Consider the following 17841-nt stretch of genomic DNA (forward strand, 5'->3'; position numbering starts at 1 on the left):
TTCATTGTACCCTTCCATTCTTATTTCACAAGCAAGCATGTCAGTGCTGTTTTCCTTTTCTGAAGCAAGTCAGGTCCATTCCCATCAATGGGGGATGTACTTACTGTTCTTACTGCCTGGAAAACCTGCTCCTAGGGCTGGGAAGGTGGCTCAGTGGTAGAGCACTTGCCTTGCATGCATGAGGCCCTGGGTTCAATTCCTCAGCACCACATGAGCAAAAAGAAAAAAGCTGGAAGTGGCGCTGTGGCTCAAGTGGTAGAGCCTTGAGCTGAAGAGCTGAGGGACAGCGCCCAGGCCCAGAGATCAGGCCCCACGACCGGACCCAAAAAAAGAAATAAAGAAAGAAAACTTGCTCCTAGATAATTGCCTGGATGATGGCTCTCATATCAACTATCTCCTCTTTAGGGATGTCTCTCCCCATCCCCAATGTGAAGTTGTTGCCACAAAACCACCAATTTCGTGTCTCTGATTTACAGAAAGTATCATTATGATTTCTGGTTTTCTTTTAAGCATGAAATTGGTGAGGAGAGAGCCATATTCACTTCTGTTTCTCCAATACCTGTAATAGTGCCTAGTCCTTAGTGCTCAGGAGCCTTACATGGAGATTAGCCTTCTCCAGCTCAATTAATCATAGCTTCTGGTCAGGACAGCTTCTCAAGCTGAAGTCTGGTGGCTAGTAATCATTCCCTCTTATTCTTTGTGCCATTTGGTGGTGTTGAGTCTACTTCAGAGAAAAATCAGTGTTTGACACTTATTTGCTGCTATGGCAAAGGTGACTGTGACATCATAGAAGTTATGGCTATTGTTTTGTAAAGCTGTGTGAGGACACCCAACCCCACACAGTTTCCCCAATATATGTGTCTCCTTTGCTCAGGAGTGCATTCAACAATTCAGCAACCAAACTGTCACCCAGTTCCTGATACACTCAGAGTATGTTTCCATTTCCTTTTAAAAAGAAAAAAGAAAAATTAAAGACATGCCTTTGATGATTTTCATTGAATTACTAAAACAGAGTAAATTTATGTATTTGTAAATCTTTGCCCATCTCTCTTGAGCCCTTGCTATATTTCTATGTGTTTGCAGCTTGGGAAGGGAAATAAGGTTTAATTCAGTATTGTCAGATACTATAGTTCAGAAGGCTCTTTTTAGACCCTTTTGGAGGGAATGCCAACTTTCCATCTTATGTTCTACAGATGGCCATCTTGGTACAGGAACTGAATAGACTGTCATAACATAAGAGGCTTGTCCTGATTTCTACTGACTTTCCTCTGGGGTCAGGGAGTGTGATCCCACTGCATATGTGTCTCTTTGTTACACTGAAAGGCCCAGGCCTCCTCAGAAAATCTAAGGCCAAGGGGGTAAGAGAGATTAAAACTCAGAACCCAGCTTCCCATATCATTGGGATTACAGGATTGAGTCTCATGGCCTCAACTCATAGCTGCTTTTATATACATACTGTAGTCAGTTTCATTATATTCACTTCCTAGACAGATATATACAAATATATGTATATAATTATTCATCTATTTTTAATCAATGTTATATCTAGAAATGCACAAATATATATTCATATAATTATAATCAAATTATATCCCTACTATCCCCAATAATATTTTACATTAATGTTTTGTGAAAAAAATACTAGACTAAAAATTTAAATGCCTTTGTAGTTTGAAAAATCATATTCAATCTTATATATTATATGATATACTATATATAACATAAAGAATATAACACATATTAACATATAACTAATTTAATTGTGGCTTCTTTTCTTCCTGATTTTGTGTTTTTTCATCTATGTAAACTTTCTTTCTTCTATTGATGATGGCTTTTACTTTCCAGTATACATATTTTCTATATATTTTGTCAAATATTTTATATTACTGGAGTCAAATTTTTCTTCCATATTTACCCAAAGCACAATGAAGATGTATACAGATTTGAACTCACTGTTGGAAGAGCATCCCACAGACCACTATAAGTATTGTGGCATTTGTCACAATTGACAGAATAGATTTTTAGGACATCTGATCTGCTATGTCCTAGACCTTTTGTAGCCACCTTATCACCCCATGCAGTCATGACCTGCTTCCTTGACACTCCCTGTACATTTAACAGTTCCCATTATATGCAGTAGGCTGTCTTGTACAGCCCCCTGTCACTCTCTGTTCCCCCCCCCCAGAACATGTATGCACGATGTTTCAGATTGTAGGTTTAAAAAGAAACATATTTAGGATTCATGAATTTTAGAATATATCAAAAACATTGACATTTTAATAACGTTAGAAAAATAAATAGAATGAACCTTTTACAACAATCAGGACAAAAAGAAAAATAAAGATTTTCCCAGGAAGGGGGAAAGGAATCTCTAAATCTAGATTGGCCTCTAAGTTGCCTTCAGCAGAAATTCTGCCTCGGAGTCCTCAAAGGGATCTACTTCCTCATTAAAGACAGGATTTTCTTCCTGAGTCCAGAGAGGGACAGATTCTAATTTCTCAATTGGAAATTGGATCCCCTGCAGGAGGACAGATTGGTCTGGGTATTCTTTGAGGAAAGATTCCTTTTCCTCAACTGAATCTAGATTTTGGACCTCACTTATTGGTTTCACTGAACATAGACTGTGGTCATTTTCCATTAGCACACATTTACCCTGCACACCAAGAAGTGTTCTTTTTGACTGGTTTGGAGCTGATCTAGCTGGATTGTGAACATCAATGGAAGACATTCTGGATCGTCTTCTTCCTTGGTGGTATGTGCAGGTACACCTGCATCACATGTGGGATGTCCATAGGACTCAAAACCTGCTTGGGCCTTTCTACAAATTAAAAAAAAACTCTATGTTCACATGCTTTCTGGAGATTAGTGATGGCTTCTGATCTCCATCAGTCCCCATAGACTACATCACTGAAGGTTATTTATCTGTAGTTCTGCAGGAGCTGCTCTACATTGATGCAAAACTGAGAATGGAAATAGGTACAAGATTCTTAGAGTAGACTCTAGAAGTTAAGGTGTGACTAAACTTCCATGAGGATCTAATGGGGGAAGCTGTAGAACTTGAGTTTGGACTGAACACTGATGGGAAGGTAGGGTATTTCTGAATGTATACTTCCAAGTTCTTTCAAAAAGAGAACATATTACCGGCAAAGAATATCCATAAAAGGACATTTTGCCAAGCTGGAGAGTACTAAGGGCTGTTGGCCAATCAGGCCCATCTCTAGAGACCCAGGTTCCATTCCTACTCACAAGCTCTGAGGCATTGAAACAAGGACTTCTTCCTCTTTTTCTTGGTCTCATGGGTCATGTGTTCCTCCAGCTGGTCCAGAAGAATATGTAAGTGGAAGAGCAGGTCTGAAGAGGGCATGTTGAGCTTGACATACTGTGTAAGTTCTTTTAGGGTGCAATGGTTCTTGGGTTCATAGAAATCATCAGGGTAGAAGTCCATCCACATAAGGAGGATGGAATAAACGATGCTGTGGGCAGTTTGGTGACAAGGAAAATGAAATTCCACCCTCCTCATCCTGAGCCTTGTACTAGAGCTTCTTTCTGCAGGACTTGCAGGTTGGGAAGTGGGAAGAGACTTCTGCAAGCAGGATGGTCCTCAAAATATCACTTCTAGAAATTTCTTAAATATAATTCTCTAAAATTCTCCCTGTGATAGGAAGAGAAAGTTGTTTCCCCACTGAATCTGACTTGCTATACACAGCCCTCCCTGTCTTCCATAAGAGTCCCAAACCACAACCACATCCACAACTGTGTAATCTGCTATGCACTGAAGTGCCAAGACTCAACCCCCTGGTGAAAATCACAACTTGTGTGCAAAGAAGAAAGTTGGCTTTGATTCAGAAACCTCAAAGATACCCAGTTTTCAAGGACAGAACTTCTTTTTGTGCCAACATCCACTTACTTCTTCACTTGTTCATCTTCCAGTTATGGTAGTAGGATCTGTACCAATGGAAGGAGAGAAGGAAGTTAACTCTATGCTTCTCCTTTTCTGAACTAACAGGACACACATGGGACTGGCTAAGACCCACATGGTAATGTAAACATGACAGACAAAAAGTGGAGATATGTTTACACAATTTCATGCAAATTCTGTGAGGATGCTTATATGCATCTGTCCAAATAAATGCACAATGACTCATGCCTCTAATTCTACTAATCACAGTTTGAACGCAGTCTAGTTTGTAAAATTCCAAAGACACTAATCTTCAATTAACCAGCCAAAGGCCAGAACTGGACCTGGGGCTCAAATGGTAGAGTGTTACAAATGGGACAGCACTCAAGCCCCCAATTCAAGTTTCAGTTGCATCCTTTCTTCTGTCTATATTCCTTCAAAGGCCTCCAAGATAGTGATTTTCTAGGTGAGGGTGGACGTTGGATGCCACGGGCTCATTCCTTTAATGCTGGTCTCTCAGCAAGCAAACTGCTAAGGCTCCACTAGCTTCTGAGGCAAATGAAATGCTCTGGCAGCCCAGTCCTAAGGAATTAGCCAGAGAGTGTACTTCTTTGTCTCAAGCCAAGCTCCTTGATCAGACTCCAGTGAAACAGTCTCAGAAAGGTGCCAAGTATACCAATACTCTGCCAGGGGGTCTCATCAACCCTGAGTTTGAAAGAGGAACACTCACTTTTTTTTGTTGGTTGTGGGGCTTGAACTCTGGGCTTGGGTGATATCCTTTAGCTCTTCAGTTAAAGGCTATCACTCACCCACTTGAGCCACAGCGCCACTTCCGGTTTTCTAGTGGTTTATTGGACATAAGAGTCTCATGGACTTTCCTGTCAAGGCTGGCTTTGAACTATGGTCCTCAGATCTCAGCCTCCTGAGTAGCTAGGATTACAGGCATGATCCACTGGCACCTGGCTTAGGAACATTCACTTTTTAAAAAGAATATCCAGCAACTGCTCCATTGTCTCCCACTCTCTATAGTGGTAGAGGAAGTTTCCAACATAGAAGGGATCACCTTTCTGGTAGTCAGGGACCAGGTCCATTACCAGCATTTCCAGCAAGCCTGAGTCCAGGATCCATATGTTATAAGGCACATTCAGGGTTTGGGCTGTTTCATTGTCACACTGAGGTGGTAAAAAGAATGGATCTTTGAAATGTGAAAGTGGGAGTACCCTTCAAATTGAGTAATTGTAATAGAGTGGATTGAAAAGTACACAGTAAATATTTTCTCAGTATACACATATAAAAGCACACAAGAAGAAGTTTCTAATGTGGGCTGGATGAGATTAGATAGGTTTCCTGTTATAGTTATACTTGCCTGAGTTGCCTTATGATTCCCTTGGTTTCTTCTTATAAAAAAGGCCTGAGACATTGGATTCGTGATTTGGCACTGATCCAAAGTCTGCAGCATTGAGTGAGGCACTCATACCTCTCATGCCTGAGAGCTGAGTCTCTTGAACTTTGAAAACAACACAAGAACATCTTTCTTGTTCCTGCACCACAGGCCAAGTGAGCTGGCTTGTGCTGAATGTCAGTTACAGTTGCTTGGCTCTCATATTTCTATATTCTATTCCATTGTGAGGTAGGTAGTGTCATTTCTCAGAGCCCAATGATCTAAGCTGTTTGGTCACATAAGACCATCCCAAAGACAAACTGGAGACTGAAATCTCCCCTCTCACATCACTATATCCACATGTGGACATTGTCAATTCCCAACATCCTCAGCTAAGCCTAGATACAGGCATGGTCTCAGCCTCAAGGAGCCCTTCCTAGGTCAGATCCAAGCCTTATTTGTCACTATTTCTCTCATAATGCAAAAATCATTTTGGATCTCATGGCCCTCTCAGCCTGTCATGTGCTTCTTGCATCTATTTTTGACATCTACTTCCTAGGACATTGTAAGGTTTTTGTTTCCTAATCTGTTTGCTCTTGATGCCCCTGTGTGCTGTCATCTGGAAAAAAGGCAAGTACTTAGAGGTGGGAAAATCAAACAAGTATTGAAAAACAAACATTACACATATAGTCAGACATTTTTACAAGTGTTCATTCTTGTAAGATAAAAGACTATTTTTGATAATTTTGTCATATTTTATGAGAGAGGGGAAGGGGAGAAGGGAAGAGGTGCTGCATTGTCTTCTCATAATTCAATGATTATTATTTAAAAATACTATAGTTGAAGGAATGTACTATTTAAAGATAAAAGCTGTGCTCCTGTTCTTTTTATAAGCTAGTCATTTATAAAGTATTCCTCACTAAAGTCTTGTCATCTGTGTCCCATGAACTATCCTCCTCCTTCAAAATAATCAAGGAAAACCTTCACAAATAAGTGGACTGTTGTCCAACCCCTGGATAAGAATTTAAGGTACAACATTGCCTGCAATTTTGTTTGTGTACATGTGTGTGAAAGTGTGTGTGTATGTGGGTGAATGTGTGTCTGTGCATATGTGTGTTTTAGGGCTTGTTCTCAGGGGCTATATGACAATCCCGAGTGTTTTTCCCTTGCGTGTAGTGCCCTACCAATTGTGCTACAGTTTCACTGCAAGTTTTCTGTACTGAACTGGAGAGGAGAGACTCATAAAATTCCCTGTTCAGGCTGTCTGAAGTAAATCTCAGGTCTCAACCTCCTGTTAGCTAGAGTGATAATTATGTGCTTCCAGATCCTAGTAAGAAAGCATTGTTATTGGAGGCAGTGGGGTTGCAAGTTTCAGTCCACCTTCACCACACTCTATATTATTAAACAGCAACAATAAAACCCTATATCAAAATACAATAATAAGAGGTAATTAGAATAAAATTTAGTGATATAGTCTGCTGGCATCACTTTCAGGCACCCTTGGTCTTAATGTTTAGCATCACAAAACCAAACAAAATGAGATAATTACAGTAGACTCAACGAATTTTAATTCCATCTTAAAATAATTTCAAAATATTATAAGAAACAAGAAAGCATTCATACTTATAAGGAGAATGTAAAAAAGATAAAAGATGGCAGATTATGAAATGGAAAATTCTACACTGCAAGAAAATTATTGTCATGGTGAATATATGATGGTATTGTCACAGTGAATATATGATAATGTACTTCAGAGCAGCAATGGATAAATATATATTTACTACACATAGTCTAACTTGCCTCAATATCTATAAACTTTCAATCTTCTAGAACACATCATCATTGTATTCATGTTTATGGTATATTCTAAAATAACTAGCACAGTCAGGAGGTTACCAAAATACATTAGCTTCAATGTTTTAGGAGATTAACCTGCTAATTGTATTGACTTCTATATATTAAACATGTAGTGTGTTATCATTGTACTCTCTAAGTATGTACAAACACTACTTCAAAGTGAAATTGAATACAACAAGGTTTTGAAGGCATATGCCTGTAAAGCTAGCTATTTGGGACATCAGTTCAAGACCAGTGTAGTTTTTTTCTGCAATGCTCCCCAACCACTGGCTCTGCGTGATGGAATACATCTATCATCCCAGGTTCATTGGGAGCTGAGAGCTGGAGGATTTCAATTTCATGCCATACTAGGCAAGAACTTCCACATGGCTCCATCTCAACCAAAGAAGGTTCAACACTGGCTAGTACCTATCACCCCCACCTAGGTGAAAATAAAAATAAGAGCAATGTAGTATAAGAAACAAACAATATCAAAACATGCCAATATAAACCATCATAAACAACACACACCTAGTGTTTGTTTCTCATACCTGTAATCCTAACTATAGCTAGGATTATATATGTGAGCCAGAGGCACCAAGCAGTTCATCATTTTAAAAATGACTATTGAAGCCAGGTGCCAGTGGCTCATTCCTGTAATCCCAGCTACTCAGGATGCTGAGATCTGAGGATCACAGTTTTAAGTCAGCTCAGGAAGAAAAAAACCCATAAGACTCTTACCTCCAATTAACAACTCAGAAGTCAGAAGTGTCTCTGTGGCTCAATTGGTAGAGTGCTAACTATGTTGAGCACAGAGTCTCACAGACAGTGCCCAGGCACTGAGTTCAAGCCCCACATCTGACAAAAAATAGATAAATAAACATTTAAATGTCTGAATTTTTTGTGAATTAAAATGATGGTGTTCATATGCAATTCTACAGACATCTACATATTTCATTATATTTGTGGTTAGAAAAAGTAGCAGCACTTGAATAATGGATATTTTTTCATAAACTAGGGCATACTGATCTCTAATTAGAGGAAATTGCTGGACTCATAGGTAGTATTTTTTGGTTGGTTTTTGTTTTGTTTATAGAACAGGATGAGAAACCTTATTTCTGCCAATGACCATTTGGATATGTATAACATCATCCACAGGCCATGCAGAATTAACAGTAAAGACATGACACAGTCAACTGGCAATAAACTTATTTGTGTTTATGCCATGTTCCCAATGATTTGTTTAGCTTATATGTCCCTATGGCCTACAGTTTCCTATTCCTGCCTTCCTCAAAATACAGCATGTTCCACCGATTCAGATTTGAGCCAAGCAATATGTAGTATTAGTGCCAAGAGTTAAGGAAAGTTGTAACACAAACAGGGAAGGATGAAACCAACACTTTAGTAGCTGGACACTGGGGACTCAGGCCTAGAATACTAGCTACTCAGGAGGCTGATGATCTCAGTTCAAAACCAGATGGAGTGAGAAAATCTCTGAGACTCTTCTCTCCAATTAACAACCAAAAAGCCATAAAAGGAGCTGGGGCTCCAGAGGTAAAGTAGCCTTGATTACAAAAAACTCAGGGGCAACACCCAATCCTGAGTTCAAGCTGAAGGTCAGGAACAAAAACAAAAACAATCAACAACAACAAAAAAAAAACAGAAACTGGGAAAAAGCTCAGGAAAGGATGGCATTGTCTACAAGACAAGTGTACACATTACATGAATTTTGAAATCACTGTACACACCTTAGTAACAATTACATTTTAAAAAGAATGTGAGAAATCCCAAAGCCATGGGGCCTTATGATGTGCATCTGCTTTCCAGAATTTCAAAGTCCCATCATCTAAGCTGGTAGCACACAGGTTGTAGCTCAGGGTGATGAGAAAATAAGAAGCCAGAGATCCTTTCAGATTGTCCCACCAATTCTTCTATTACTGTAAGCAAAAAAAAAAAAAAAAAAGCAAAGCAAATAAATTAGACTTTAAGGTTAAACTAAGCTACTATTAAAGATTCCAGGCAGAATTATACGGTGCCTGCTTCAAGACAAGAGTGAGGCCAAGCCCACAGCCTCCAGAGAGGCATGACTACCACTTGTCCAACACTGCTGTCCTCCCCGCCCCCAGAGTTTACCTACAAGTCCCAAGTCCCTGCCTTTCTTCTTGTAATTCTTCAGCCACTGGTTGTCTCATTTCTCATTGTCTGTTTAGGTGGGATTTGAGACTCCTTCCTCTCCTCACCCAGCCTCCAGACCCCAGGGGCCAAACTCTGCACCTCACAGACACTCCCCAGAACCCAGCTGCCTTTGCAGTTGCTGCTTCCTGAGCCACTGGGCTACTGCCTCCTTCCTCCCTTCACCAGCCTCTGCCAGGGCCTCCCATCCTCTCCCTACCACCACCACCCCCAATCCCAGCTTGGCCTCCCCCGTGGCCACCCCTCCTCTCCACAAATCTCCCAGCCCCAACCCCAGCAGGATCACTGCTCTGGGGATACAACTGTGGGCCAGGCCCTGCAGAATCAAAGGTGCCACAGTGTGCAGCTGGCTGAGAACTGGAGACAGCATAGGTCTCTGATCAGTGTCTTTCACTTCACTTACACAATTATTAATTGTATTGATTTGGTATTTAAGTTTAGATTTCATAACTTCTTATTAAGCCTTTGCAGAAGAGCTGGTAGAAATATAGTCCCCAAATTCGGATTGTCTCTAGTTTAATTCTTTTGAGATTCAGAGATGTTTAAGTAGTTATAACAATCATGAACTCTCATTTTCATAGCAGATGCTATTCAGAAAATAATTGCTTATGCATCTGTTATCAATTATTTACAAGACTTGAAACTTTTAAAGTTTCAAATATTACAGGAAGATCTTTGATTCATGTTGAATGGATGTGAGTAGGTTGAGCTGTTGCATACATTCTTGTGTGTGTGTGTGTGTGTGTTTGTGTGTGTGTGTGTGTGTGTGTGTGTGTGTGTGTGTGTGTGTGTGTGAGTGAGTGTTTCTGTGTGTGTGTAGGGGGGGTGTATGTGTATCATTGAAATCAAGGATAAGGATGTTGAGCCCTGGTCTGAACTTGTTTCCTTTTTCTGAGATATACATTATGGTGTTTCTTTGTTGGTGGTAGGCTCTGATTGCTTGCCTTTGCCTGATGCTCACATTCCAGCTGAATTTTTCAATTAAAGCTTCTTATTTAGTATTGAGCATATAGGGCTCTGATGTTGCTTTGTCTTTAGTCTGCCATCTAGGATCTTCTTTTCCTCTTTAAAAATTTACATTCAATATAAATTTTACCTCCTGACTGATTTTCCCTTTAATTTGCATTTTGAAAAAAGTATTATAAGAACTTTGATCTCTGTATTCATGAAGAAAAACCATTTTGAATTCTCTGTTTAATGTAACAACACCTGGACACATTTGTTAACACCAAGATCTTAAAATTTATTTTGTAGTTTTAGTTTAAAATGCCTCCTCCATGTTTACAGCATGAGGAGACAAACAATTTCTGGTAACAATGATAACAGTTTTATTCATTAAAATATCAGATAATTCATAATTTTGAATATGTATAGTGGCAAATAAACACATTTGGTAAATAGATTTGCTTGATAGATCCGTGCACAATAATACCACTCCTAAGGGCTGAAAAGGTGGATTGGTTGTAGACAGCTTATCTTGAATGCACGAGACCCTGGGTTTGATTCTGCAGCACCACCTAAGCAGAAAAGCTAGAAGAGGTACTGAGGCTCAAGTGGTAGAGCACTAATCTTGAGCTGAAGGACTGAAGGACAGCGACCAGGCCCAGAGTTCACCACCAAAAACAAATTAAATAAATAAATAAAACTCATATCAAGTACATTAATTTCAAACGTTGATTACCATTTTAGTTAGGGGCAGGGTGCCAAGATATAGCAGACTTCTGTTGCAAAGCTTTAAGAAGGATTTCAACACCTGACAAGTACTAAAGACAAGAAGAAAAAAAATTAGCTCTGCCAACAACATATAGAATCACCACTCAAAGAGAAACCAGTACTAAGAATGAAATACTTTTCATAAAATTTCTTAAGAGATTCTGGCTCTATATTAATTATCATATAAGTTAACCTTCAAAATCTCCATCGATGGGCCTTAAGGGCACCTACAAAAACTGGAGGAGAGAATCATCAACCCAGATTTTTAATTTTGTAAATTAGGTAATGAGTTCATTTCTGGTTTGACAATCTCATCCCTTCATTTGCTCTCTGTCTCTGATTTTCCCTCCTGTCCCTGTCCACAGTGGTATAGTTCATTGTGAACATAATATCGACAGAGTAGAACTGAAACCAACCCAGCTTGACATATCCATTACATGTTTATCTGCAGTTAATCAGAAGAAATTGAGAATTGTGTGTTTCAACTGGTAGAGCTAGAACACCACCAGACTTCAATTGAAAACCTAAAGGACAGCGTCAATATTGTGATTTTTAAGAACCAATGCTGTCCCATACATAAACTCAGACTCCACACACACACACACACACACACACACACACACACACACACACACACATATACACACACATCTTAAAATAGATGTTAGTACTGAAATCCAAATAGTTTTTTTATTTTTATAAGTTTTATTTTTAGCTTTAATGAGGTTGACTTAATAGTTTCTACTAATGAGCCACAACTTAGAACTTTGTTATAATTTTACCCTGTCTGTATTCAGAGAAACATTCTCTGAATTTCTCCATTTCCAGCAATGATAAGTTTTCTCTCCTTGGTCCAGTTTCTTCTTTTGAGACTCAGTCTCTTAGACTTTTCTGTCTTGCATTGTCTGTAAGTTCATTGATCCAGTAGATCTCATCCATCCTAATACCTGGACAGAACCTGCCTTGGGAAAAGTGTTCTAAGCTCACCATGCAATGGAGGCTGTTAGTACTCACCCATAATCATTTTTTCTTCAGAAATGAGAAATTGGGGGCTGGGAAGGTGGCTCAGTGGTAGAGTGCTTGCCTTGCAGAAATGAGAGATTGTTAGGTCCAGGAATTCAGGGGAAGCACTCACTGTGTGCTATTTCATACTTTTTTGGGGAGGGGCACGGTCCGGTCCTGGGGCCTGAACTCTGGGCCTGGGCGCTGTCCCTCAGCTCTTCAACTCAAGGCTCGTACTCTACCACTTGAGCCACAGCGCCACTTCCGGCTTTTTTCTTTTTGCTTATGTGGTGCTGAGTAATTGAACCCAGGGCCTCATGCATGCAAGGCAAGCGCTCTACCACTGAGCCATCTTCCCAGCCTGATTTCATACTTTTTTTATTTAATGGCAGCTTCCACCTATTGTCTACTTTAAGCATTGTGTGAAGAGAAAGATTGCCCCTAAGAGACAGAAGTACTGTACTAACTGTTGCTCTCAAAACACAGGAGGAGGGAAAGAAGTTCTGAAGGAGCCATGTAGCCTAGAAACTGAGTTCTTAGAAACTCAAACTGCCTTTTATCTTACCTTCAACATAGAAAGTCAGAGATTGCAGTGGCTTGTAAGCTCCATTTATATTTCTGTGCAGGGGGTCCCTTCCCCTTTGCCCTTCTGACTGTTTACATCAGTGGCAGGTGTGAAGACGTAACAAGAACACCTAAAGTTTGGGCCTGGGATTAAAAACTCCATTTTGTGATTATAAACATTCCACCACTTCCTGAATTGAATCTGAGGGGCAGAAGAAAGTTAGGTTAGGAATTCGTATAATTACTTCTAAGTTTGCTATCTAAAATCATCCCTTCCTACCCCTCAGAATCCTATTTCCCAACTGTGTAGACACCCTTACACTCTGTTCTCCTGAAGCATTTGAGTGTGGGCCATCATCTGCTTCTTATGTGTACTGCTTTTCAAATGGAGAGTTTCTCCTAGGCTCAAAATGATTTCATTGATGAGGACACTGTGCAATAAGCTAAACTGGGTTTGTTCATGTGTTCATACCCGAGGGAGAACAAGTAAGGGCTAAGTAGTAGTCAGGGCTCACTTGCTGCCAGTGGTATTGCTCTGAGGAATTACTGTCAATGTTGCCCACAGTACCTAGTCCAAGGCCTCTCAGAAAGGCTACAGACCCAAACTTCTTGAGTCTCTGTGTTAGCTAATCATCATTGGCCAACTATGTTCCATGGTTTGTGAGACATTCACTTCTGTGAGCATATGCATATGAGGGCCCAAGAATAGACTTACCTAGAAGGAAGATCCTAGAATGCAAAACTTCTACTAGGACAATGGAAACCCATGGTTTGGCATGCTTAATGTTTTTGAAAGACCCCAGACTCCTGGGATACTTTCATCAACGGGAGGGCGCCCCAGAAACTCAGACTCCAGGCCGGGACATGCAATAAGCAAGAGGAGTTTATTTGACGTTTGCACAAACGGACTCTCTGGCCCGAGCAGACAGGGAACCCCGAGAAGTGGTTACAAGCCCTTTTTTAAAGGCAAAAACCACAAGATTAACGCATAACACAAAGCATCCCATGATTGGTTCATTTAAAGGTCATCATATACGCCAACAATCACTTTGCCACGTGGGAAATTTTGTAAAATGACTGGCCCATGGTTGGTTTAAGGGGGGTTTACATGGTTACAGGCCTATGATTGGTTGACATTTGGCTTAGCTTGTGGTCTTGCCAGGTGGTCGTTATCTCAAGGTCCTGTCTGGGGAATTTCTAAATGGGAACTGAGGAACACGTACTGTCTGTTCTTTATCTATGACCACTGACCTTGTCCTGGGGCCGACATCTGGTCCCTGAAACTTGTTAACTCATTTTTGGGAAGGGAAGGGTCAGTGCCAGCGTAAGCAAGTTTACATAAGCAGAATCAGCAGTTAGCAAATTAGCAAATTGTAAAATGGACTCAGCCCTCATTTTTCTAATTCTTCAGTTTTAACCTGTGCACTGAACTAACAGGAGAAAGTGGCACACTAAGAAACTTGCCAATTTTGCCAAATAAAGAACTATGGTGAAGGTCAGAGAAAGGACATTGATTTCATGGTAGTCATGACAAGACAACAACTTAGCATACCTTCAGAATACTAATCCATACTCACCTACAGTTTTTGTTTTTGTTTTTGTTTTTTTGTCGGTCGTGGGGCTTGAACTCTGGGCCTGGGCGCTCTCCCTCAGCTCTTCAGCTCAAGGAGAGCGCTCTACCACTTGAGCTACAGCGCCAGTTCCGGTTTTCCGGTGATTTATTGGAGATAGGAGTCTCATGGTCTCTCCTGCCCAGGCTGGCTTTGAACCGCGATCCTCAGATCTCAGCCTCCTGAGTAGCTAGGATTACAGGCGTGGGCCACCAGCGCCCGGCTCTCACCTACTGTTTTATTTACCCATGTCATTAAGTCTGAGTTGTATGTAGGAGTCTTCAGGGCCTTCAGAACAGGAAGATCTAGGCGAGAGCCTAAGATTGGTCTGCCATTTTGGACATAACATAACTAGTCAGATGAAAGCCCTTAGTAGTGTCCTATAAATATGTGCATTCATCCTACTACATTTGATAAGTATCCCCTCGCAAAATTATCTTTCGTTGGGTCACTTTCTGACATAGCAGCTGTCTGGTAGCTCCATTGTGAATTCACTTTATTCTGCTGAGCCAGAAATGGAGAAGGAGAGACTGACCACAACACAATTGCATCTTTCTCAATGAGCAGTGAATGGCATGGGAGTATTTAAGATGCTTCCCATGTTCTCAGTGAGCTAGTACCACCTTGGATTCCAACTCAAATCTTGATAAACAGATACAGAAGTTACATATAGCTTGTTGTGCCAGATTCACAGCTACAGAGGTAAATGATAAAGTGGAAGGCCTTGGTGTGATATGAAGCAGAATTCAAAGGATGTGGGGATGAAGTGAGCTACCTGGAGGGAAAAGGAGAGGCAGCTGCAGCTGAAGCTGAAGAGCACCTAGAGAGAGAAGATAGAGCAAGTTTAAGGCCACCTGGACATCAAAGTAACCCATCTGAGGTACAAGAGTCTGGCTGTCCAGAGCCACAGAGAGAAGTTGGAAGAGCCACAGCAAGTGCTCTTTCCCATTGCTAGGGAGCTCCCAGAATGCCAGAGTAAGAATTGGTAGCTTCCCAGAGCACTGCTGCTGAGCACATCTCAGATCCCTTGCTATCATAATTGACATTGGAGAGGAGCAGCAAGAGTTGTATGAGGTGATTGCAGCTCACTATGTGGAGCCTGTTCTGCAGCATTGTGGAGTGTGGTCTCTCAGGATGCTTAGAGCAAAGATCCTATAACTGGTGTCAAAGAATGCAATCTACTTGGAGTAGACATTTATAGATGGCACGTGCCTGAACACAACAAGCTGATAATAGTTGCTAGAGGTAGTTTCCCTAAAGATCTAACAGCCAAAACTGGAGAGGCAAACCCAGAGCTCTGCACCACATCAGTCCACCATGAAAATTGCTTCTACCATAGTACTGGCTACCCAGTTTGCACACTCATGACCTTTTTACCCTGATTGTGCCCTACAATCCCTCACAACTTTTGCTCTTTCACTTTGTCTATGCTTCCTTGTCCCTACTAAACAGTTCTGGATGCCTGTATTAGCTAGCCCAACCCCTGCAAAGCTGTAGCTGCTACCCAATTTCCTGACACTGCAACTCAGCAATTACAGTCACAGTTACCCTTTCCCTGGTATCCTAGTCTCTACTACTCTTTTCTGCTACCCATAATTCATAACACCATGGTTCCAGCTACCTGATCCCTGACACCCCTCTCTCTGATACCCCATTCCCAAACAAAGGGTAGATTGGGCACAGACAGTCGACTTGGGTACTCCTCTTGCAGGCACATTGGGCCAAGTTATTCCTCAGGTATTTAACATGAGGGACTAACTGGTGGTGGAAAGAAAAGAGGTTACTCAGAGGTCACTAAAATCCAAGGACATCACTTATAACTTCTTGCTAGGAAAAGAAGGCTCTAAGGTGAAAGAAAATTTTACAAAGAATATTGATGAAGATGCAAAAGGTTTAGCTTAGTGTCTTCTACTAGTGGTCTGAATTATTTTTGACATATATATGTAACTACTTTGCATTTTAAAAATTATATGAAAATGCACATTTATGTGGTACTTATATTAATTTATGGAATAGTTGTATAAGATCACGTTAATGATATTCAAGATTTTATGCTCTATGATATGCTCAAGAGGCTGCCTTTGGAAATATAAATAAATATAAATTGAGCTCTCTAACAACAAATGAAATCTCATTGTCAAATACTACAAGGAGATTATGGATGCTAGTACCAAAATGAAAGCTGTAACAATAAAACTGAATAAAGCTGCAAGATTGAAGGGAGGGAGTCAGTGGTAAGGGCAATTATAAAAGAGAAATTATTCACCATGGAATCGTGGAAGGATAGAATGTGTTTGTTGAATTACTAGCTTTTAAAACCATCTTAGAAAGCAAAACATTGGTTTTTATTATTGCTATTTGGAACCTCTTTAACGAATGGTTTAACAAAAATTTATCAAAACAACTTTGAAAATTCAATGATGTGAATTATCAGATTAACATTATACTCAAAGTTGCCTTCACATGCAGGCAGGCTGCATTCCTTTTCTATAAAATTAATGGACTAAGCTTCCTTTTAAATGGTTGGACAGTCCATGACACTTGTTCCAAAACAAGAAAAGATACTGGAGAGAAAAAAAAAAAGAGGAAGGAGATTCAAGATTGCTGAAATTAGCATATTTCCCATTTAGACTTTAATGGGATTTTTCTACAAAGAATAAGATTTTCATCTTACCATAATAATGTCAAAATTGATGTGCTATAGGAGGTGTTTGGTGACTTTGCCTTTTGGTTCAGTGATTTTTCTGGGCACAAATTCAGAGAAATACTGCTTGTAATCCTAGTTGCATGGGGAATGAAGAAGCCAGGCCCTGGAAGTGGTTTTGTCCTGTCCTTGGCCTGGTTCCAACAACCAATGGATAATTCAAGTCCACTTCAGGACCAAGATGCCTTGAAGACTACTGATCCACTGGACAGGCAGACCTAACCACAGCCAAAAAAGGCAAAAAATGCAATGCCGAGGGCAGCATTGGAAATCTACACCAGGCAGAGATTTTTTAATATTTTTTATTGTAAAATTACTGCACAGAGGGTTTACAGTTACATGAGTAGGGTAATGAGTTCATTTCCTATCGAGCATTGTTACCTCCTCCTTTGTTTTTCCCCTAGCCCTTCCCTCCCCACCTCCCCAACTCCTCCCTTCTTGACCCCTGCCCGACACTGTAAATTCATTTTTGACACAGTGTCCTCTACATCTCATCATCACAATAGGTCAACCTGCATCCCCATTTAAGCATTCTGCTATATCCCTTCCACTCCCCAAATTACAAAAATGTATATACAAAATGCAGAACACTTGATCAAATACAGTGAAAACAGGGATTATACCATGGGGGGGGATGAACCTACAAAAGAATCACATAGTACATTATATTAAAAACAAAAGCAAGAAAGAAAAAACCACTATGTCTCTGACTTGGGGTACATTTCGCTTAACATCATTTTATATGGTCATATGTACATAGCCTTTGATCTTCTCTGCTTGTCCTAGACATGTACTAGTCCTTGCAAACAAGGGAAACCATGGACCTATGTTTCTTTGGGCCTGGCTTACTTCACTTAATTTAATTTTTACCAAGTCTTTCCATTTCCTAACAAATGGGGTAATGGCATTCTTTCTAATGGAGGCATAGAATTCCATTGTG

The 17841-nt window shown here is 40.4% G+C and overlaps 1 long non-coding RNA gene across 1 annotated transcript; it reads right to left on the reverse strand.

Moving 5' to 3' along the window:
- Positions 1–7907: 7907 nt before the first annotated feature.
- Positions 7908–11073, reverse strand: LOC138825629 (uncharacterized). Its single transcript, XR_011371441.1, has 3 exons — positions 10990–11073; positions 8864–9052; positions 7908–7973 (listed from the first exon to the last, which is right to left on the reverse strand). It is a non-coding gene; the product is annotated as an uncharacterized lncRNA (long non-coding RNA).
- Positions 11074–17841: the final 6768 nt, after the last annotated feature.

This window comes from Dipodomys merriami, unplaced genomic scaffold, assembly GCF_024711535.1.
Source record: "Dipodomys merriami isolate MVZ:Mamm:240054 unplaced genomic scaffold, mDipMer1.0.p SCAF_1389, whole genome shotgun sequence".
NCBI lineage: Eukaryota > Metazoa > Chordata > Mammalia > Rodentia > Heteromyidae > Dipodomys > Dipodomys merriami.